This window comes from Oryctolagus cuniculus, chromosome 16 (assembly GCF_051225735.1).
Source record: "Oryctolagus cuniculus isolate XC-2025 breed Fujian yellow rabbit chromosome 16, ASM5122573v1, whole genome shotgun sequence".
NCBI lineage: Eukaryota > Metazoa > Chordata > Mammalia > Lagomorpha > Leporidae > Oryctolagus > Oryctolagus cuniculus.
In genome coordinates this window covers 84,542,132-84,564,447 of record NC_142882.1, presented here as the reverse complement: position 1 = coordinate 84,564,447, position 22,316 = coordinate 84,542,132, and the positions used below count along the sequence as shown (strand labels likewise).

Below are 22,316 nucleotides of genomic sequence, written 5' to 3'. Positions count from 1 at the left end.
CCCAAAGAGCCTGCTCCACGGCCTCTCCAGATCAGTCCATGCACCTCGGTCAGGCAGCCAGCTCCGAGGGAGAGGCAGTAGTCACCTTGGGGTGTGTGTGTGGAGGTGGGGGAGGGTCCCGGGGACACGGCGAGGCTGTCAGTCGGTGTGTTCAAGCCACCCTGCAGGCAGCAGGTGCAGACCATGGCTACTCGAGATACTGATGTCCACTGTGGGTCTGTCACGACTTGCTCCTCCATCTTCCCTGGGAAGGCTTGTGGCCATACCCGTGCTCTAAGCCTGAAACCCATTAGAATAACGACATGCATGTTTCTCAGTTCTTTTCAGAGAAGAGATTAGAGAGAAAATATCCTTAATGCTACGGGATGAGTTGTGTCTCCCCTCACATTCATTTGTGGAAGGCTTAGCCCCCATTACTTCTGGATGTGACCTTATTTGTAAATAGGGTCATTGCCGACACAATAAGCTGAGGTCATAATGGAAGTGGGTGGGACCTTGATCCACATGACTGGTGTTCTCATAAAAGAATGCCTTGGGAAAAGCCACACACACAGGGGGAGAGGGAAAGAGGGAAAGAGAGAGAGGGAGAGAGGGAGAGAGGGAGAGAGGGGGAGAGGAGGAGGAGGAGGAGGAGGAGGAGGAGGAGGAGGAGGAGGAGGAGGAGGAGGAGGAAAGGGGGTAGGGGGAGATGCCAGGTGAACTTGAAGGCAGGGATCTGGGTGTTGAATCCACAAGCCAGAGACACTAAAGACTTCTAAGCAAACTAGAGGCAGCAGAGGCAGGCAGCAGCTGCCCTGCACTCGGAAGGGACAGTCTGCGGCTCCTAGAAACTCCAGGACCTGAGATTCCCCTTGGTCAAGCCACCTAGTTTGTGGTACTTTGTCACAGCAGCCCTAGCAAAGGCACAATACTTGTTGCTTTTAAAGTTAATGTATTTGAGGCCAGTGCCGTGGCTCAATTGGCTAATCCTCCGCCTGCTGGTGCTGGCACACCGGGTTCTAGTCCCGGTCGGGGTGCTGGATTCTGTCCCGGTTGCCCCTCTTCCAGGCCAGCTCTCTGCTGTGGCCAGGGAGTGCAGTGGAGGATGGCCCAAGTGCTTGGGCCCTGCACCTGCATGGGAGACCAGGAGAAGCACCTGGCTCCTGGCTTTGGATCAGCGCGGCGGCCACTGGAGGGTGAACCAACGGCAAAAGGAAGACCTTTCTCTCTGTCTCTCTCTCTCACTGTCCACTCTGCCTGTCAAAAAAAAAAAAAGTTAATGTATTTGAAACTCAGAGCGACCGAGGGGAAGCAGGCGAGACAGACTCTCATCCACTGGTGCACTCCCCAGATGCCTGCAGGGGCCAGGGCAGGGCCGGAGGGAAGCGGGAAGGCAGCAACTCCACAAGGGTCGCCCACACGGGTCGCCCACAGGGGTCCAGCGCTTGCACCCATCTCCCAGGGAGCGCGCTGGCCGGGAACCTGGATCCCGGCCCCTGCGGCGGGGATGCGGGTGTCCCACGCAGGGCCCTCGCGGCTGGCTGGGCCACAGTGCCCCTCCACGGGTGCCTTTAAGGAACCGCCTCTGCCTTTGTCCTCCGAAGTCAGAAACCCTGTTACTGCATTTGGGAGCCCCCTCGTCCTGGAAACCCGAATTACAGGAGCACAAGTGCCCTTGAATGGCTGGCCTGTCCAGGCCGACTGTGGGCGCGGAGGGAGGGCTGGGCACCTCCGGCCAACTCTCGCCGCACCACCCCCGAGCCTGCTTTGTTTCCTGCAGCGGCCGCTGACGGCTCATCTGACAGTAACGGAAGTCCTGAGCCGCCTATCCCACACGCTCTCCCACACTAGCTCCGCCCATGGGGCCGAACCTGTCAAGTCAGAGGCGTCGCAAGAGCCAATCCCAGCCAGGCCTTCTCAGAGGGGCTGCGGCTAGCGCGCAGTACCCGCGTGTGCCAGAAGGGGTCGCCCCACCTCAGCGTCGCTAAATCCCAGTCTTTCTGTCTGCAAAACCAAGCCAGTTACCCTGGGTGTGCCCAAGTGCGTGTTTCCCTCAAGTCACTACCCACAGGAGGTCTGATTGGGTTTTTAATTACTTCAAGAATCCAATTACCTTTACAGTTATCCTCAAATTGAATTCTCTGACCCCCTGGTATGTAAGACTCTCAGAAGGGTGCCTAGTGTATGTCTTGCTTTCTTCCATGGTAGTGCAAGGAATGTAGTCTCAAAGGGTCAATCTGTCAAAGCGCTTTGAAAGCCTGAAGCCAGCACTCGACAGGCCAGAGCCTTGGGCTGGCCTCCTCTGCCAGGTGAAGCCGCCGAGGTGGAGGTGGCTGCTGTCTGGGGCACACCACACTCTGCCTCTGATCTTTTCTTCCCCTCAGGGGAACAAAACAAGGGCCACAAAGAACATTCTTCATGAACAATGGGGAAGTTACACACGGACAACATGGAAAGCACATTCCCGGCCCCTCTGGGTGTGCTACAGGCTTGGAAGGAGAAGAATTCTGCAACCTGCTCATCCACTCATGCACCCTGGTGTCCAAGGACTTTATTTTGTCCAAACACGAGACAAACTGGAGATCAGTGCTCCTGTCTGACTTGGTGGAGCTAAAGGGTAGCCATCAGGGTCATGCTCTCTATTGCTGAGGAACATTATAACGGATTGGATCCTTTTAAAAATATATGTAATGGGCTCTTGGGCAAGGCCTGGAAGCAGAATGAAGGATGAAGGGGACTTGCTCCGCAGGGTGAGGGAGGAGACCCTGCAGGTGAGCTTGCAGCTGGAGACACGGCCCTCGTCCTTCCAGCGGGCGCAGACGCCACTGTCTCAGTGTTTCTTCTCACGGGGTGTGTTTGTGGGGTAGGAAAGAGACCCAGGGAAGCTGCGGGAAGTTGGAGAAAGCAGCCGGTAGACAGCGCCCAGAGGAGGGCAGAACAGGCAGAGCCTTCACGTCCACTTGCAGCCAGCATAAAGCCCACTCTCGCTCTCTCGCTCTCGCTCTCTCTTGGGCTATATTAAGGGAAATGTTTTATTATGGCACATGTGGTCCTAAGCCGCTCCCGGAGAAGGGATGAGAAATGCTTGTACGATGTTAGCTCTGCTAAAGGGTTTTCCTACAGGGTGGGGTGCGATTTGTTCTGTGAAATACTGAAGAAACCCTATCTTTCTGGAGAGAAGTGGACACCAAGACAAGGAACACATTGTCTTCAGGGAAGGGCTGAATTCTTATTTTTCAAAATCCAGGGAAGGGCACTCAGCACGCAACTGAGGCTGCATGTGGGACGCCTTCCTCCCATGCCAGAGTGCAGTGCTGAGTCCTGGCCACGGGGCTGCCGCTCCAGCTTCCTGCTCACGAACCTGGGAAGCAGCAGGCAACGGCTCAAGTACTTGAGTCCCTGGCACCCACATAAGAGACCTGGATAGAGTTCCTGGCTCCCGGGTCTGGCCTGGCTGAGAGCCAGCTGCTGCAACCATCTGGGAAGTGAACCAGTGGATGGAAGATATTTATCTCTCTGTCACTCTACCTTTCAAAAAAACAAAAACAAAAACAAAAACAAAACTCCATAATCTGGAAAGTTACAGTGAGCATATAACTTAAGGTTTTGCCCTGCATTGAAATTTGTCCTAGGTACTCACCGTACTCCAAGAAACTTGATCACAGCAGCAGCTTTTTGTGGGCACCCTATCATTGCCTCTCAAATTCAAAACATCTGAGAATGAAGCAACCTTGGGGCTGGTACTGTGGCATAGCAGTAGGGCACTGGCATCCCTTATGTGCGCTGGTTCATGTCGGGCTGTCCATTTCTGATCCAGCTCTCTGTTAATGCACCTGGGAAAGCAGTGGAGGATAGCCCAAGTGCTTGGGCCCCTGCACCCATGTGGGAAACCAAGAAGAAGCTCCTGGCTCCTGACTTCGGATCAACTCAGCTCCAGCCATTGCAGGCATTTGGGGAGTGAACCAGCAGATGGAAGATCTCTCTCTGTGTCTCTCCCTGTCTCTGTCTGTAACTCTACCTCTCAAATAAATAAATAAATAAATCTTAAAAAAAAAAAAAAAGAGGGTCTGGCACCGTGGTGCAGTAGGTTAATCCTTTGCTCACGGTGCCGGCATCCCATATGAGCACTGGTTCTAGTTCTGGCTGCTCCTCTTCCAATCCAGCTCTCTGCTGTGTCCTGGGAAAGCAGTAGAAGATGGCCCAAATCTTTGGGTCCCTGTACCCACATGGGAGACCCAGAAGAAGCTCCTGGCTCCTGGCTTCAGATCGGCACAGCTCTGGTTGTTATGGCCACTTGGGGAGTGAACCAACGGAAGGAAGACCTTTCTCTCTGTCTCTCTTGCTGTCTGTAACTCTACCTCTCAAATAAATAAGATCTTTAAAATAAAAAATAAAAAACAGAAAGAAGAGAAGCAATCCCACTCTGCCAAAGAACAAATGGAAATCAAACATCAGCTCTACGGAAATGACTTGGAAAATGGACGCCCTGAGAGCCCAAACCACAGAAGAGTGGGAAGTAAGAACTTGTGGTCAGGCATCGTTGGGGGGGGGGGGGGGTTGCCGTACAGCAAAGGGAAGCGGAACAAATCAGAAGGAGGTTGCAGTGCGGAGCTGTGGAGCCAGCTCGCCTATAAGCCGGTACAAAGAGAAGTGCGCCTGGACTAAAGCCTGCTCCGGTTATTATTTTTTAAATTCCCTCTTAGCTGGGACAGCGTGAAGCCAGCCTGCTACAATTGCTGGCTTGGTTGGCCCTGGGCCTGGTGAGCACTGAGTCACGGAAGGATCCTTTCTTATCACCCTTCCGGCAAGGCCGGGGACAACTCTCCCTGTTATAAACGGGGCCCTGTTCTTCCCTTTTTACCCTTGTCACCGTACATGGGCCTGAGCTAGCTTTCAGATCTCGGGTCCTGAGTCCGCTCTGCCCCTTTGAGCGGCCAGGCATGCATTGCCAGGCATCTCCATTCTCAGAGAGGCCAATGGATCAGCAGCGAAGGCCAGGCGGGATACTGAATCTAGGGCTGCAGGAATCCCAGCGTGCATCTCGTGGCCACCCTCCGGAGAGCCGGCCCCACCAGCCCCATTTCACAGAAGAGCGTCCTCTACCCTCGTGTTCATTTAGAAGCTCTTTGCAATGTCAAGTCTGAAACTCAGGGCTCTGGTCTCTGAAAACCAAGTCTGGGTTGAAATATTTCAGGGAGGGCTTGGCTGTTTGGCTAACAGCTTAGCTTTGAAACACAAATCAGCACTTCCTCCTAAACACAGTAACACTGAGATACACAAACAAGGAAATCTGTAACTGAGCAGGGGCGTTCAGGAAATTCTAGAAAATACGAAGCAGAAGCTTTGGAACGAGGAGAGAGCCGATTAATATGATATCATCTGTGACTTAATGTGACGCGAGGGCTCAGTAGAGCATGAAAACAGCCTGCCGGGGGCACAGGGGCCTTGTGACAGCAAGCCTGGCTGCCACAGCTGTGGGTTCCCGGCCCAGGCAAAGATGTCACTCACCCCACTGCTCCAGGGGAAGCGCACTGCTGTCTCGCTGCCCCAGCACTTCTCCTGGGGTGAGCGGAGGATCGCTTTAGGTATGGCCACGCCCACCCCCAGCTGCTGTTGCCACTCTTTAGCTTAGATGGCAAACACCTGGGGATCTGGTTCAGCTGCAGTTCGGACCCAGCAGCCCTGAGGCAGCCCCAGTGTAACAAGCTCCCAGGTGGCACCATCACTCCTGGTTCCCGGACTACACGTGGAGTAGCAAGGACCTAGACCAGCGTTTTCTAAAATGGATGCCCTGACACTTGTAAAAGTAAAAACAACCCCCACAAGCATTCCTACACGAAGAAAGTTTCTCCGAAACCTTTCTGACCCTCAGCACACCCTGTTCTAAACTGGGGAGGTCTTACGCTCATTAATATTGGAACCCCAGCTCTTACCCTTCCTACTTCTCTTTCCACGGCTCTCACAGGAGGAAAAGTTTCCCACCTCTTAGATGAGAGGGTGAATCGACGTAGAGTCCACCTGCACCCTTCACACCGTGTCTGCCGCTCCTGTGTGAGCTGGATTGAGGTTGGCGCCTCCGGGAGTCCCTGGTGTAACAAGGTACAAGATTCATCTTGTGCTTTAATTCCCAAGAGTTACAGTGGCTGCAGGAAGTTTGCTGTTACCCACTGAGCAAAACCAAATAACCAGGCCCTCCCTGCTCGTTCATCCTAGCTGCCACTAGATGCCCAAAATCTGTCCCAGAGGGAGGGGCATTTAGCAGGCTGGTGGCCAGCTTTGGAAGGGACGCACCTTTGAGGTCACAGCGTACATGATTGATTAGAAAAAAAAAGACCCAGGGAGGCAGGTGAGGACTTTCTCCCCAGGCAAGCTCTGCAGGTGCACGGGGTGGCAAGCTCAGGCCCAGAGGAGCTCATTTAAATTCCGGGCCTTCCTCCTGGGCCCTGGTGAAGCCCGAGGAGCTGCAGAAAGCCGCTGCCACTGCCTCTGGCTGTAGTTTCCTGACAGCCGGAGACTGCAGACAAAGCTGTGTATCCAGGGCAGGAGCGGGGACCTGGACTCAGACCAAGCCAGACAGGAACTTGGACAAGATCCCCCCTTCCTCAGCCTGTGCGGTGAGGACAGTCTCTCTCGGGACTGTCCAGGGGGCTGCAGATGATGTTTGTAAAACATTTCGCTAGGCAAGGGCGGGGTGTCCTTGCTGGCGGCAGCGTGAATCCGTCAAGCATCGAGCATGGCGGCCGTTCTCTGCATTCAGATTCACAAATCGTGAGGGCTGTGTCTCCGCAGCAGCCACCGGTGAGCCCAGTCTTGTGGCTCTCTCGTGTGCCCTGCTCATCCCAGCAGATCAGGAAGCTTGGGCAGAGGCGGCCTGCTGGGCATTGAAGGCTGGAGTGGGCGGGCCGGGGGCGGACCTCCATGAGAACCCAGCCACTGGGACGTGCACAGAAGACAAGAGCTGTGTTGGGTTGGGTCTCCACAAATCCAGTACATGGAGTAAAGAACTGATTCTTCCATGCAGGGGAGACCAGGGGTGCGTCGGGTGGCCTGGGCAGGGTGGACAGGGCACCTGCATGATGCATGTATAGCTATGCTTGAGGGAGAAGCCCTGGTGCCAGCCCAGGTCTGCAAACGTTTCCTGTGTAGCCTTGCTCTCGCTTTCTCACCATTGCCTGTGTTAATGCAACTGAGGGGTCGTTAAGAATCAAAGCTGGGTTCAAAGGATGTCTCCTGCCATTGTTTTCAGTTGGTGACTTTGGGGAAACTGACTTGCTGTGTTTCATTTAGTGTTGTCATCTGTGAAACTGGCACCGTTCACCTGCCCTTCAAAGTTGTTCATGACTGGAATTGTCAGATTCAGCAATGCAAAATGTAGGACAGCAGGGTAGGTGTTTGGCGTAGCGATTAAGGCGCCAGTGAGGACACGTGCTCCATAGGAGAGCCCCTGCACTCAGTCCTGGCTTTGACTCCTGATTCCACCTAATGCAGACCCTGTGAGGAGCAGGTGATGACTTAAGTCCGTGGATTCCTGCCACTAACAAAGGAGACCTGGACTGAGCCCCCAGCTTCCAACTTTGTCCCCCTGAGCTCTTGTGGGTATTCAGGAAGTGAACTAGAGAATAGGACTTCCTCTCTCCCTCTCAACACTGAATTTCAAATGCAAGCAAATTAATATAAATACTTTAGGTCACCCGGGTAACTTGATAGTTTTGTAATAGAAGGGTGTCCCAACTATTACATGGGGTATACTTATACTAAAATGTTTGTTGCTTATCTGAAATTCAGGTCTAACTGATGTCCTGTCTTACCTGACAATGCTATTCACGACAATTAAGAGAAAGATTTAGCTCAAAGATACTGCAGTGACTCTCTGTGCTCCCAAATAGCTCTGCACTTACTTCTTCATGGGCTCAAGAGCAGCCAGAGGAGGAGCGAAGAGGAGGCACAAGGAGCCTAGAAAAGGTGCTCTAGAAGATTTAACATTTGGTTGGACTTCGTGGCATAAGCAGGAGCTTCTCAGGCTTAGAAGGCATCTTGGTGGCCAAGGCAGAGTGTGCAGAAAAGTGAGAAGCAGGTGAGGATGTGACAAACCTACACAGTATCTTGGGATCACCTGAGAACCACTGATCCCACCAGACTCAGGATTCCAGCTCCTGCACACTGCTGTGGACTCTAGAATCTGAGTCTGTGCTGTAGATCACCTGTTCTTTGGTGGCTTTGTCATTTTATTGAGACCATGGTGATTTTCAGAGGTGGGGTGGTATTGTTTGGAAATTAAAATAATCTGACCCTACTAGGAATTAAGAGTAAATCAACCAACTTCTTGGCTTTTATGAGGAAAGAGGGGATTAAGACAGTCACAGGCACTATGAAAAAAATTTTCCCTTTGGATTTTTTCTTTTTAAATTTCAACATGATAGAATAATAATTGTACATATTTGCATGGTACAAAGTAATGTTTGGGTACATGTTTGCATTGTAGAAGAATTAAATCTAGCTAATTAACACACATATTAATTCATTGCTTACTTTTGCAGTGACAATGTTTAAAATCTGTTTCCCAGGAATTTTGAAATATGATATGAGGGTGCTCCAAAAAGTTTGTGAAAAACCAGAATTAAAAGATAAGTTTATTTTGTTGCAAAAAAAAAAAAAGGTGAAATCTGTGCACAGTTCTTCCATGACAGCTTGCAAGATTTTTTAAGACTGTTTTATTCATAATCACTGTGTTTATTGTAGAACAGCAGATTAGAGCAATAGATCTCTAAAAATTACCCTTTCTGTCTAACTGAAATTTTGTACCCTTTGAGTATATTAATTTCTAATTCCTTGTCCCTTCCCAGACCCCACCTAGCTCTGGTAATCACCACTCTCCTGTCTCCTTCTGTGAGCTTGATGTCCTCACATATATACTGAGATGATGTAGTGTTGGTATTTCTGTGCCTGGCCCATTTCACGTAACACAAAGTCCTCCAAGTTCATCCATACTGTCTCAAAAGATAAAATTTCCTTCATTGTTAAGGCTGAATAGTAGTACTTCACTGTGTGTGTGTGTATCACAAACAGTAGATACTTAGGTTGCTTCCATACCTTGGCTATTAGGAATAATGCACCGTTAACAGAGGAGCACAGGCCTCTCCTTCACATGCTGATCCCATTCCCTTTGGATATATACCCAGAAGTAGGATTGCTGCATCGTATGGTAATTCTATTTTTATTTTTTAAAAATATGTATTTATTTATTTGAAAGTCAGAGTTACAGACAGAGGTACATTGAGAGAGAGAGAGAGAGAGAGAGAGAGAGAGAGAGAGAGAGGTCTTTCATCCACTGGTTCACTCCCCAGATGGCCACAATGGCCAGAGCTGCACCAATCCAAAGCCAGGAGCCAGGAGCTTCTTCCAGGTCTCCCATGTGGGCGCAGGGGTCCAAGGACTTGGGCCATCTTCTACTGCTTTCCCAGGTCATAGCAGACAACTGGATCGAAAGTGGAGCAGCCGGGACTTGAATCAGCGCCCACATGGGATGCTGGCACTGCAGGCAGTGGCTTTACCCACTATGCCACAGCGCTGGCCCTTAGTTTTAATTTTTTTTTTTTTTTGAGAAAGCATCATACTATCTCCTGTAATGGCTGTATCAATTTACATGCCCACCAGCAATATGCAACTGTCCCTTTTCTCCTCATTCTCACCAACGTGTGTCATCTCTCACCTTTTAGATAATAACCATTTTAACTGTTATGAGCTGAGAGTTCACTGTGGTCTTAATTTTCATTTTCCTGATGTTGAACATTTTTTCATATGTCTGTTGGCCATTCTTCTGAGAAATACCTATTCAGGTCCTTTGCCTATTTTAAAATAGGCAGTCTGAGTACCTTGTGTATTTCAAATCTTTATATTTTGGCTTTAAACTTGGGCATATATATATATATATATTATAAATCCTCTTGACAAATTGACCCCTCTTACATTATATAATGACCTTATTTGACTCTTTTTACAGTTCTGGTAAAAAGCCTGTTCTGTCTGGTATGAGTATAGCCATTGTTGCTTTCTTTTGGTTACCTTGTGCCTAGAATTTCTTCTGTATCTCTTAACTTTCACTCCATGAGTACCCTCAGGCTAAGATGAGCCTCTTAGTGATTGGCATGGTCGAGCAGAAAGAACACACGTGTTGGCACTAACATAGGTCTCTCATAGACAACATATTTTGGAGCTTGTTTGTCTCATCCATCCTTTGTCTTTTGATTGGAGAATGTAATCCACCTGCATTTAAAACAATTACCAACAGTGAGGATCTGCTGTTGCCATTTTGTTCCTTGTTTACTACCTCATAGCTCCTTTGTCCCTTATTCCAGTCTTTCAGGCTTCCTTTGTGATCTGCTGTACTTGATGTTCTGGTGGGCTTCCCTTCCTTTCTTGTTCTCCTTTGTGTATCTAGTGAAGATATTTTTACTTCGTGGATACCATGAGACTTTAATTAAACCTCTTAAAGCCATAATCTCTAATTTAAGTTCATAACAACTTATCTCTGATTGAATACAAAGACTTTGTATTTCTTGCTTACCTCTACATCTTATGATATTGATGTCACATTTTAAATTAATTTCTATTATCTATTAATAAGTTGTTAGACTATAGTTACAGTCCTCTTACCAAGGTCTTTGGCAGAACAATTGTTTTAAATTTTGATTCGGTCTAATTTACCAATTCTCCCTTTTATAGATCATGCTTTTTGTGTCTAGTCTAAGAACTTTTTGCCAGCCCTTCACACTGAATATTTTCTCCTCATTTCTTAAAAATCACATAGCTTTATATTTATGCCTGTGGCTTATTTTGAGATGATGTTTGAATAAGGTGTGAGACTTAGCTTAAGATTCACTTTTTTGCTTGTTGATGTCCAGCTCCCTTTGTTGAAAATGCCACCTTTCCACACTGAATTGCTTCTTCAGCTTTTCCTCCTAAGATCCTGAACAACTCACTGTCGCATTGTTTCTTAGAGTCTTTTCCTGGAGAAATCTTGAGTAATAAGAAAAATCTGCCAGGAGCCATCATTCCCAGCCATGGGGAGATCCTGCTGGAGAGCAGAGCCTGTCAGGGAAGCAGAAGAGAAAGGCACAGTCAGAGGACCAATACTTGGTCACCTGACAGTCCTGGGATCTAGTCAATCAATCGTGCAGTTACATAAGCCAATACATACGTTGATGTAAGCTACAGCTGGGATTTGATCACTTGGAATTGAAGGGCCCTGACAGCTATGTGTAGGTAGAAGAACTAATCAACCAAAGTCTTGGACCCATAACAACCAAATGGTCTAACAATGTTTGCCTTCTTATTTGTGTATTTTTAGTTGTTCTCACCACTACATACATATCATTCTTATATGAGATATAGTTGAAGTTGATTAAAACTGAATTGATTGAAGTCCATATTGTGGGGAGCAACTCGGACTAGACTAAGTTACTGGAATTAAGACTTATTCTATGCATCTGCTTTCCCACAATATGGCGCTGAGAAGAGAATAGCAACTTCTACGCAGCTGCCTCTCGCTAGCTTGGGTGATGACCTGCAGGAGCTGATCCTGCTCCTGATTGCAGGAGAGCAGCGTACTCGGCGTGTGGGTAGCAGAGTTGGGATTGGTGGAAGAGGACTATAAAGGAAGAGAGAGACAACATGCACCAGGAACATCTGAGGGAACACCTGTGCAGCCCCCGAGAGAGCCGGCCGGCGGTGTGCTGCTCCCCCGCGGAAGTGGGGAAAGTGGCTAGGGGGAACCGCCCTTCCACGGAGGTGGAAGGGTCGGTAGCCAACCCGGGAAGAACCAGCAGCAAACCCGGGGAGGGCCGAGCAGACAAAAGAACAGCGCAGGGTCCTGTGTCATTCCTCCACGAAGACGGGGAGTGACATAATGGTGCCGTGACTCGGATATGAAGCCTAGGCAGGGTTTAGTGTCGTTCCTCCACGAAGAGGGGGAGCGACATAATGGTGCCGTGACTCGGATATGAAGCCTAGGCAGGGTTTAGTGTCGTTCCTCCATGAAGAGGGGGAGCGACATAATGGTGCCGTGACTCGGATATGAAGCCTAGGCAGGGTTTAGTGTTGCTCCTCCACGAAGAGGGGGAGCGACATAATGGTGCCGTGACTCGGATAGGAAACCTAGGGCGGATAGGAAACTTAGGAGGGAAGAAATGACTCGGATTAGGAAACCTAGGACGGATAGGAAACCTAAGAGGAAAGAAACGGGAAGAAGCAGGAAAATACCGGAGAGAGAGACTAGCAAAGAGCCTAGGTGCCAGAAGAAGCTATTGAAAGCCTAGGCATAGACTCGGATATGGACTGTGGGAAAGAAGTTAGGATTGAAAGCGAAAGTGAAAGCTTTCATAGACTCGGATGCGGACTATGGCGGGGAAGCTAGGAGATTGAAAGCGAAAGTGAAACCTGGAGGAGGCTTGGACTCGGATATGGACTGTGGGAAAGAAGTTAGGATTTAAAGTGAAAGCAAGAAGAAACTTAGACTTAGATACGGACTGCAGGTTGAAAGTGAAAGTGAAACCTATAAGAAACTTAGACTTGGATACGGACTGTGGGGAGAAGCCAGGAGAAATGAGGGAGGAATATTGTTGGAAGAAAACTTAAGGAAACATACCGGGTAGAGAAAAATGTTAGGGAGGATGAAGCCGCGAGTGCAGGCCGAGGCGGAGACATAAGCCACCTTGGAATTCTTCAAGTCACCCCGGGGAGCAAGAGGCGAAGATCTGGAACCAGAGGCAGAGATGTGGGCCGCCAGGATTCGCCAGGTTAGTCCGGGGAACTTGGACTGAATGCCGGTGGTGGCGGAAACATTCGCGGAAGCCGCCGCATGCAGAGAGAGCACGGGGCGTGAATAGATAGGGAACGCGGGGCTGGCGCGAGGCCGTGGTGCGGGCGCGAAGTGCGTGGAGACCGCGGAGTGTGCGCGCAAAGCCGGGAACCCGCAGGCGGGGCGAGGCGCCGGGAAGCCGCGCAGAGCCGTGAAGCAGCCTCGGGGCGAGCGCCGCCGGGAAGCCGCAGGGATAAGAGAAACAGTTTAGAAGTAAAATGAGAGAAATAGGAATGCTGGTAGATAGAAGCAAAATAGGAGAAATAGGAATGCCCGGAAATAGAGAAACAGAAAAATAAGGCCTCCCATCAACATGGCAATGAGAGAGCTTGGATTCGGTCTGCCTGATTAGGGAAGTGGTGAGCACCTGCGGGCAGCTAGCAGCTTATGCGCCGCAGGTCACCGAAGACAGGCACATTATCAACACCAATAAGTCACCCCACAACATGGCAATGAGAGAGCTTGGATTCGGTCTGCCTGATTAGGGAGGTGGTGAGCACCTGCGGGCGGCTAGCAGCTTATGCGCCGCAGGTCACTGAAGACAGGCATGAATTAACATCAATAAGTCTCCCCACAATACCGCAATGAGAAGGCTTGGATTCGGTCTGCCTGATTAGTAAGGCGATAAGTACCAGTAGGCAGCTCGACCAGAGTATGAGCTGCAGGTCACCAAAGATAGGCACGAATCAACACCAATAAGTCTCCCCACAATATGGCAATGAGAAGGCTTGGATTCAGTTTGCCTGATAGGGCTTGTAAGCACCTGCAGGCAGTTCTAGCACAGCAGAGCATGCGCTGCAGGGCACCGAACTCAGGCACGCATCAGCGCCTAAAAACCTCCTCACAACATGGCGAAGAGAGGACCCGGATTCGGTTTGCCTGATTGGTAGGGCTTGTAAGCACCTGTGGGCAACTCTAGCAAGCAGAGCAGAGTGTGTGCCACGGGGCACCAAAGACAGGCGAGTATCAACGCCAAAAATAAAAAGAAAGGGGGATCTGTGGGGAGCAACTCGGACTAGACTAAGTTACTGGAATTAAGACTTATTCTATGCATCTGCTTTCCCACAATATGGCGCTGAGAAGAGAGTAGCAACTTCTACGCAGCTGCCTCTCGCTAGCTTGGGTGATGACCTGCAGGAGCTGATCCTGCTCCTGATTGCAGGAGAGCAGCGTACTCGGCGTGTGGGTAGCAGAGTTGGGATTGGTGGAAGAGGACTATAAAGGAAGAGAGAGACAACATGCGCCAGGAACATCTATGGGGAACATCTATGGGGAACATCTAGCTGAAGGAACACCTGTGCAGCCCCCGAGACGAGCCGGCCGGCGGTGTGCCGCTCCCCTGCGGAAGTGGGGAATGTGGCCAGGGGGAACTGCCCTTCCACGGAGATGGAAGGGATAGTAGCCAACCCGGGAAGAACCAGCAGCAAACCTGGGAAGGGCCGAGCAGACGAAAGAACAGCGCAGGGTCCTGTGTCATTCCTCCACGAAGAGGGGGAGCGACATAATGGTGCCGTGACTCGGATATGAAGCCTAGGCAGGGTTTAGTGTTGCTCCTCCACGAAGAGGGGGAGCGACACATATTTTCCTTCAAAATATAGTTTAGTCATAAAAGCTGTTGCTGGATTTGGAAAAAGGGAAAACACCAACATCATTTCCATAAAATGCATGCTCACCAATTCAAAGGGAGCAAGACATAAAAGAAATGTCAATCATTATTAGTTTCTATAAAACCAGTTTATGTATAAGGAGTCAAACAGCATGGTTATACAGTAACTAGTGACAAAAGCTGCCACTGATGACAATGACCTGGTGCTCCCTGGGCTTTCAAATCAACAAAGACATAGCCTGGTTTGTTTGGTTTCCTTTTGCTTTGTTTTCCCACAGCCTTGCTGAATACAGAAAGCATACATTTATCAGCTATTTAAAGTATAATTTGGGACATGCTCAAGCTGACTTGCCCCAAATGGTAGAGTTAGAAACATACCAGGGGATTCCAATTCAATCCCATCAAGGTGGCATGTACCAATGCCATCTCACTAGTCCAAGTGATCAATTTCAGTTCACAATTGATCATAATGAAAGGACTAAGAGTCAAAGGGAGCACATAAACAAGTCTAGTACCTGCTAACACTAACCGATAGAATAAATAAAGGGGAGAGTGATCCAACATGGGAAGTGAGATACTCAGCAGACTCATAGAATGGCAGATGTCCTAAATAGCACTCTGGCCTCAGAATCAGCCCTAAAGGCATTCGGATCTGGCTGAAAAGCCCATGAGAGTATTTCAGGCATGGAAAGCCAAGACACTCTGGCAAAAAGATCTCTGTGAGTGAGATCCCAGTGGAAAGAACAGGTCTTCAAAGAAGGAGGTACCTTTCTCTGAAGGGAGGAGAGAACCTCCACTTTGACTATGACCTTGTCTAAACAAGATAAGAGTTGGAGAACTCAGAGGGCTTCCATAGCCTTGGAAACTCATAACTGGAGCATAGGGAGATTACTGATGCCATAGACAGGAGTGTCAATTGGTAAAGTCAACAACAGGAGTCACTGTGCACTTACTCCTCATGTAGGATCTCTGTCCTTAATGTGCTGTACATTGAGATTTAATGCTATAACGAGTACTCAAACGGTATATTTCACTTTGTGTTTCTATGGGGGTGCAAACTGTTGAAATCTTTACTTAATGCATGCTAAACTGATCTTCTGTAAAAAAAAAAAAAAAAAGAAAGAAAGAAAGAAATTATCAACTCCCAACTTGACTCTCAGTGGGATTAAACATGACAATAGGTCTGATCTGATTTCATCATCATTTAAAAAAATCATCTATTATTTTTCACTTTATGTTTCTGTGTGGGAGCAAACTGTTGAAATCCTTACTTAAGGTATACTAAGCTGATCTTCTGTATATTAAGATAATTGAAAATGAATCTTGATGTGAATGGAAGGGGAGAGGGAGTGGGAAAGGGGAGGGTTGTGGGTGGGAGGGACGGTATGGGGGGAAGCCATTGTAATCCATAAGTCGTACTTTGGAAATTCATATTCATTAAATAAAAGTTAAAAAAAATTGGGCAACACAAAAAAAATAAAGTATAAAATTTTATATGTTTTGATGTGTGTCTATACTGCAACACTGCACTGCAGTTCAGATAACGAACATATTCATCCCCCATGCACTTCGTTTTCCTCGTGTTGCTTTGTCCCCTGCCTCTCAGACCTACTGATCTCTGCCCTTTTCCTCCCAGTTGCTGAATTTCTACAGATTAGCTTGCATTTTCCAGTTTTATTTATATTGAATAATATAGCATTACTGTTTTGTATAAATGTTTATTTTTTATCTACTTAAAATGCAAGTGACAGAATGAGAGAGACCAGAGAGAGATCTTCCATTAATTGGTTCACTCCCTAAATGCCTGCAACAGAGTTGGGCCAGGGCAAAACCAGGAGTCTCAGATTCCATCCGGGTCTCACAAGTGAGTGGAAAAGGTCCAAGCACTTGAGCCATCACCCACTGCCTCCCAGGATGTATTAGTAGGAATTGGAATTGGAAGCAGAGATGTAGGATGAGGGCATTGCAAGCCATGGCTTAACCCACAGCACCCCACACTGATCCCATTCCTCTTGTTTTAGTCTGACTGCTTGCATTTGGCATCATTATTTTAAGATTCACACATGTTATTGTGGATATCAATAACTCATTTCTTTATATTGTCAAATAGTGTTCTATTATGTGAGTATACTTCAAATTTTCTTGGCCTTAAAGTCTTTAAATTTTGCAAGCATCCACTGAGAAATTTCTAAAGATATGTTTTTTTATTCGAAAGGCAGAGTTACCAAGAGAGAAGGAGAGACAGAGATCTTCCATCTACTTGTTCACTCCCCAGATGGTTGCAATGGCTGGGGTTAGGCCAGGCCAAAGCCAGGAGCCAAGAACTTCATCTGGGTATCCCATGTGGATACAGGAACCCAAGCACTTGAGCCATCTTCTGCTGCTGGGAATTGGATCAGAAGCAGAGCAGCTTAGAGTTGAACCAGTGCTCATATGGGATGCTAGCAACACAGGCCGCTGCTTAACCCATTGTGCCCCAGCGCTGGCCCCTCCAGGGAGGAATTTCAATGTGCCTGAAGTAAAACAGCTTACAATACAGTGGAACGCTGTCTGTCCTGTGAAGAAGGACTCACTCAGTCCTCAGAAGAATCCATCAGTCAGCATTGCCGTGCTGGATTTGTAGTACTGATACTTACTCCTTAATAAATTCTTTGGTTCTTTTATTGAGAACATGAATGTGACTACTTTTATTCCATTAATGATGAAACTTAACCAATTTTAAAGACACATTAACTACCTAAAAATCAACAGCTTCAAAGGTACTTGAATCAGGCCGGCGCCGCGGCTCACTAGGCTAATCCTCCGCCTAGCGGCGCCGGCACACCGGGTTCTAGTCCCGGTCGGGGCGCCGGATTCTGTCCCGGTTGCCCCTCTTCCAGGCCAGCCCTCTGCTGTGGCCCGGGAGTGCAGTGGAGGATGGCCCAGGTGCTTGGGCCCTGCACCCCATGGGAGACCAGGAGAAGCACCTGGCTCCTGGCTCCTGCCACCGGATCAGCGCGGTGCGCCGGCCGCAGTGCGCTGGCTGCGGCGGCCATTGGAGGGTGAACCAACGGCAAAGGAAGACCTTTCTCTCTGTCTCTCTCTCTCTCACTGTCCACTCTGCCTGTCCAAAAAAAAAAAAAAAAAAAAGGTACTTGAATCAAGAATTCTAAAAATGCTCAAGTAGGGTAAGGATTCAGTGTAGCAGTTAAGACACTGCTTGAGCTACCCACATCCCACGTTGGAGTGCCTTCCTTCAAGTCCTGGCTCTGCCTCTGATTCCAGCTTCCTGCTACTGTGCATCCTGGGAGGCAGCAGGTGATGGCTCAAGTGCGTTGGGTCGCTGCCACCCATGGGAGACCCGGATTGCATTCCCACCTCCCGCCTTTGGTCTGGCCCAGCCCTGGCTGTTATAGGCACCTGGGAGGTGAACAAACAGATGGAAAGTCTTTCTGTCCCTTCCTCTCTGCCTTTCAAAACAAAACAACAACAACAAAAGAGAAATGTGTGTGTTTTCTTTTCTTTTCTTTTTTTTTTTTTTTTTTGACAGGCAGAGTGGACAGTGAGAGAGAGAGACAGAGAGAAAGGTCTTCCTTTGCCGTTGGTTCACCCTCCAATGGCTGCTGCAGCCGGCGCGCTGCGGCCGGCGCACCGAGCTGATCCAATGGCAGGAGCCAGCTACTTCTCCTGGTCTCCCATGGGGTGAAGGGCCCAAGCACTTGGGCCATCCTCCACTGCACTCCCTGGCCACAGCAGAGAGCTGGCCTGGAAGAGGGGGAACCGGGAAAGAATCCGGTGCCCCGACCGGGACTAGAACCCAGTGTGCCGGTGCCGCAAGGCAGAGGATTAGCCTAGTGAGCTGCGGCGCCAGCAGTGTTTTATTTTCTTAACCTGTGATCAAACTAAGTAAAATTTTCCCTAAAGGATTGACAACAGAAAACCAGTAATATCAACTGTGATAAAAGACTTCTACTGGGGCCAGTGCTGTGGCACAGTAGGTTAAAGCCCTGGCCTGGAGCGCAGGCATCCCATATGAGCGCTGGTTCTAGTCCCAGCTGCTCCTCTTCCTATCCCGCTCTCTGCTATGGCCTGGGAAAGCAGTAGAAGATGGCCCAAGTGCTTGGGCCCCTGCACCTGCATGGGAGACCTGGAAGAAGCTCCTGGCTCCTAGCTTTGGATCCGCACAGCTCCGGCCGTTGCGGCCATCTGGGGAGTGAACCAGCGGATGGAAGACCTCTCTCTGTCTCTCTCTCTCTCTCTCTCTCTTTCTTTAAAAAAAAAAAAAAAAGAGACTTCTGCTAATGGCACTCAGATTGCCTTTCTCTTCTAGCGTATCTCACACTGCAGATGGAAAAGGATAGGCCAGTCAGGGCCAACACCAAGATAAACAGCAGCCTTACAGTCTTCTATTAATGTCATATCATTGCTTTTAGAGCAAGGCAATAACAATTTTCATGTCCCAGGAAAATAAAAATTTATCAATGAGATTTTTATAAGGTAAACTTAGAAGGGTAAAGTGCAATTTTGAAATTTTTCAAAATTCTTTTCATTATAGAACATCTTTTATTTAAAATATTTTATATAAACACATATTCACACCCTATTTCTAAATAAAAGATTTATGTAAACATTTTTTTAAATTTGTTATTTATTTGAAAGAGTTACAGAGAGGCAGAGGCAGGGAGAGAGAGGTCTTCCATTTCCCTTCAGCGGCAGGTAGACAGGAGCTGCTGGCATCCATCCATCATCTTCAATTTTCTATCTCTTTCTTATTATTTTCTCTCAGACTTGCATTTCTTTCCTCCCCCTCTTCTCTGACTGCTTTTTGCCTGCCTCTACCTGTAGGTGACACCAACAAACTTGAAATGTGATTTAGGTCCGCTCACATCTGAGGACCCAGACGCAGATGTCGTCATGCTATCAGAAATCACGCTGGTAAAACAGATTTGCAAAATCAGGCACAGCACCCAGAAGCAGGCAGAAATAGACTATTCAAGTAGCCAGCCATCCACCCCAATATTTACTATGAGCGTCATCTACAGAGATTAGTGCTACCAGTCTCCTCCTTACTTTCTCAGTCCAGTGTCTGACGTTGCATGAGGCTACACTTGCCTCTGGAGCTGTAGAACGGAACTCTCTCTCACATAATTCAGCAGGCCACTGACGATGATTGCTTTGAATGTTGTCCTGTAACTAGACCATGATGACAGTCTAGATTTGTATTTATGTGAATATTTCTCTGTGTTCTTCCAGAATAGAAAATATTTCAAGGTTTCATTGTGAACTGGCTCACTTCAAAATAAAATGTTCTTGTTAATCATTGAGGGAGAATCATTAATTATGACTGCCCTTTGGAACATAAATGGCAATTTAGGTTCAACACTCTGTTTCCATTGAAATAGGATTTCTAGACATTTCCAGAAGTGTGTTTGGGAAAATGGCCTGACTGCCTTTATCTTAAAGTTCCCTTTAGAGATGAAAATTTGTTCCAACAAGATTCTAAGGGTTCAGTAAAACTATTCGTGAATAATTGGGTTTAGAAACATCCTTTTATGTTTTAGAAACTTCTATTAATTGAATGGCTATCTCTGCTCCTAGAATATTAAAAATTGCATTTAAATGTAAAAATCATCTTTTAAAAAGCAACATAGTTGCTTCTTTCCTAATTTTTATGGACCTCCTTCTATTTTATTATCCTAAGGTTTTTCTCTTGTCCACAAAAGGAGAATTTTCTATTAATGCATGCTCCTGTAAAGAAGATTGTTTATAAATAAAAGTTTTAAAATTAACCAGTTTAAATTTTCAATTTTTTATCCTGTATTTTTAAGACTCAAAGACAAGAACAGTGGCAGGTGTTTGGCAGAGCAGTTGAAGATGTGCTTGGGATGCTGACAACCCATATAAGGCTTCCTAGGTCCCAGTCCCCGCCTCATGTCCAATCCAGCTTCCCTCTGATGAACACCTGGAGGCAGCAGGTGATGGCTCAAATACTTGGGTCCCTGCCATCCATGTCGAAAACCTGGATTGAATTCCAAGCCTCTGGCTTTGTCTTGGACCAGCCCCAAGTGTCGTGAGCATTTCAGGAGTGAACTAGCAGATGGAGGGTCTGTCTATCTCTCTACTTTTCAAATAAATAAGGTAAATAAACAAATGCTAATTTTTAAGAAAAACAAGAGAGGCCAGCATTGTGGTTAGTGGGTTAAGCTACCGTCTGTGACACCCGCATCCCATATGGGTGCCAGTTCATGTCCTGGCTGCTCCACTTCCAATCCAGCTCATTGCTTATGGCCTGGAAAGAACAGCTTGGGCCACTGCTACCCACACGGGAGACCCACTGCTCCGCTTCCTGTGCCGGCATCCCATAAGGACTCCAGTTCACGTCCTGGCTGCTCCACTTCCTGCTCCTGGCTTTTGCCTGGCCCAGCCCTGGCTGTTGCAGTCATCTGGGAGCAAACCAGCATATGGAAGATTTCTCTCTCTCTCTCTGTAACTCTGAATGTCAAATAAATAAATCTTTTTTGGGGAAAAAAAAAGAATGTCCTAAGGAAAAGAAATAAATCTTGCAGATGATTACATTTAATATTGATTCTTTTTCATTAACATTTTATGTAGAATTCATATATTACAGAATTTGCCCTCTTAATCACATAATTTATTAGTTTGTAAATTTTTATTTTTAATTTTATTATTTGAAAAACAGAGAGAGACAGGCAGGCAGAGAGAAAGAGAGATCTCCCATTCACTGAATCACTTCCCAAATACCCAAATAGCTGGGGCTGCGCCAGACCAAACCCAGGAGGCAAGAATTCAACCTGGGTCTCCCACATGGGTGCCTGCCTCCAGGGATGTTCATTAGCAGAAGATGGAATCAGGAGTGGAGTCAGGATGCAAACCTAGGATGAGGGCGTCCCAGGCAGCATCTTCACCGCCATGCCAAACACCTGCCCACACTTTAGAGTTCAAGAAGAGAATCACGAGGTTGTGCAACAACCATGACTAATTCCAGAATGTTTTCTTCATTCCAGATAGAAGCCATGTGCCCATTAGCAGTCACTGCTTTACACTCCCTCCTCCTTTTGTCCCTCCGGGTCTGTCTCTTGTAGGCTTTTCACAGAAATGGATTGTTAAAATACATGACTTTTGTGTTTGGCTTTTCTCACTTGGCATACTGTTTTCAAGGTTTGTTATCTTACAGCATGTGTGAAGACTGTGTTCCTTTTAATGACTGACTTGTCCATTGTGTGGATGTAGCATCTGTTGATGGACATTCGAGTCCTACCTTTTGCACACTGTGAGTAGTGCTGTGATAGACATTTGTGCATAGCTTCAGGGCCTTTAGAGCGGCGATTCAGTTCAAATGAGACTTTAAGAGGGGTCCTAATCCATCTAACTGTATCCTTACAGAAAGAAGTGATTAGGACCCAATGGCAGCAGGGATGCACACACAGGGAAGCGACACCCGCGAGCCACAAAGCCAGGCCTTAGGGAAAGCCAGCCTACAGACAACTTCATCTTGGACTCAGCCTCCAGAGCTGTGAATAGGTTTTATTGTCTAAGCCACTTTGCTAAGGTGGCCTAAGAAAACCAACACACTTGAGTAGGATGTGTATCCTAGTCACTCAGACAGCATTACAATAGTGGGAATATCTAATTCTATCTAGGAACTACATCAAATCTGCTCTTTGTATTAATGAAAATTGAGGAGAATTCCATCATCATAATTATAATGCATTTGCTCTGACCCTGAGACCCTAATGTATTAATAAATTCCTTTAAATAAAAACCACTCTTGGGACTATCAAAGTATACATTTATTCTTCTCAGTGCTAATGACCCTTTCTGTCAATTTGCTCCTTTTTTTTTTTTTTTTTTTTTTTTTTTTTTTTTTTGTGGCCA

General features: G+C 47.6%; 1 long non-coding RNA gene across 2 annotated transcripts; it reads right to left on the bottom strand.

Annotated features, from left to right (window-relative positions):
- Nucleotides 1-9,120: 9,120 nt before the first annotated feature.
- Nucleotides 9,121-19,698, bottom strand: LOC149121851 (uncharacterized). 2 transcript variants are annotated; one of them, XR_016223390.1, is made up of 3 exons: nucleotides 19,491-19,698; nucleotides 10,042-11,067; nucleotides 9,121-9,454 (listed from the first exon to the last, which is right to left on the bottom strand). It is a non-coding gene; the product is annotated as an uncharacterized LOC149121851 (long non-coding RNA). The 2 variants fall into 2 exon arrangements; XR_016223389.1 differs by having other exon boundaries at nucleotides 9,121-10,242; nucleotides 10,959-11,067.
- Between the last annotated feature and the right edge of the window lie 2,618 nt (nucleotides 19,699-22,316).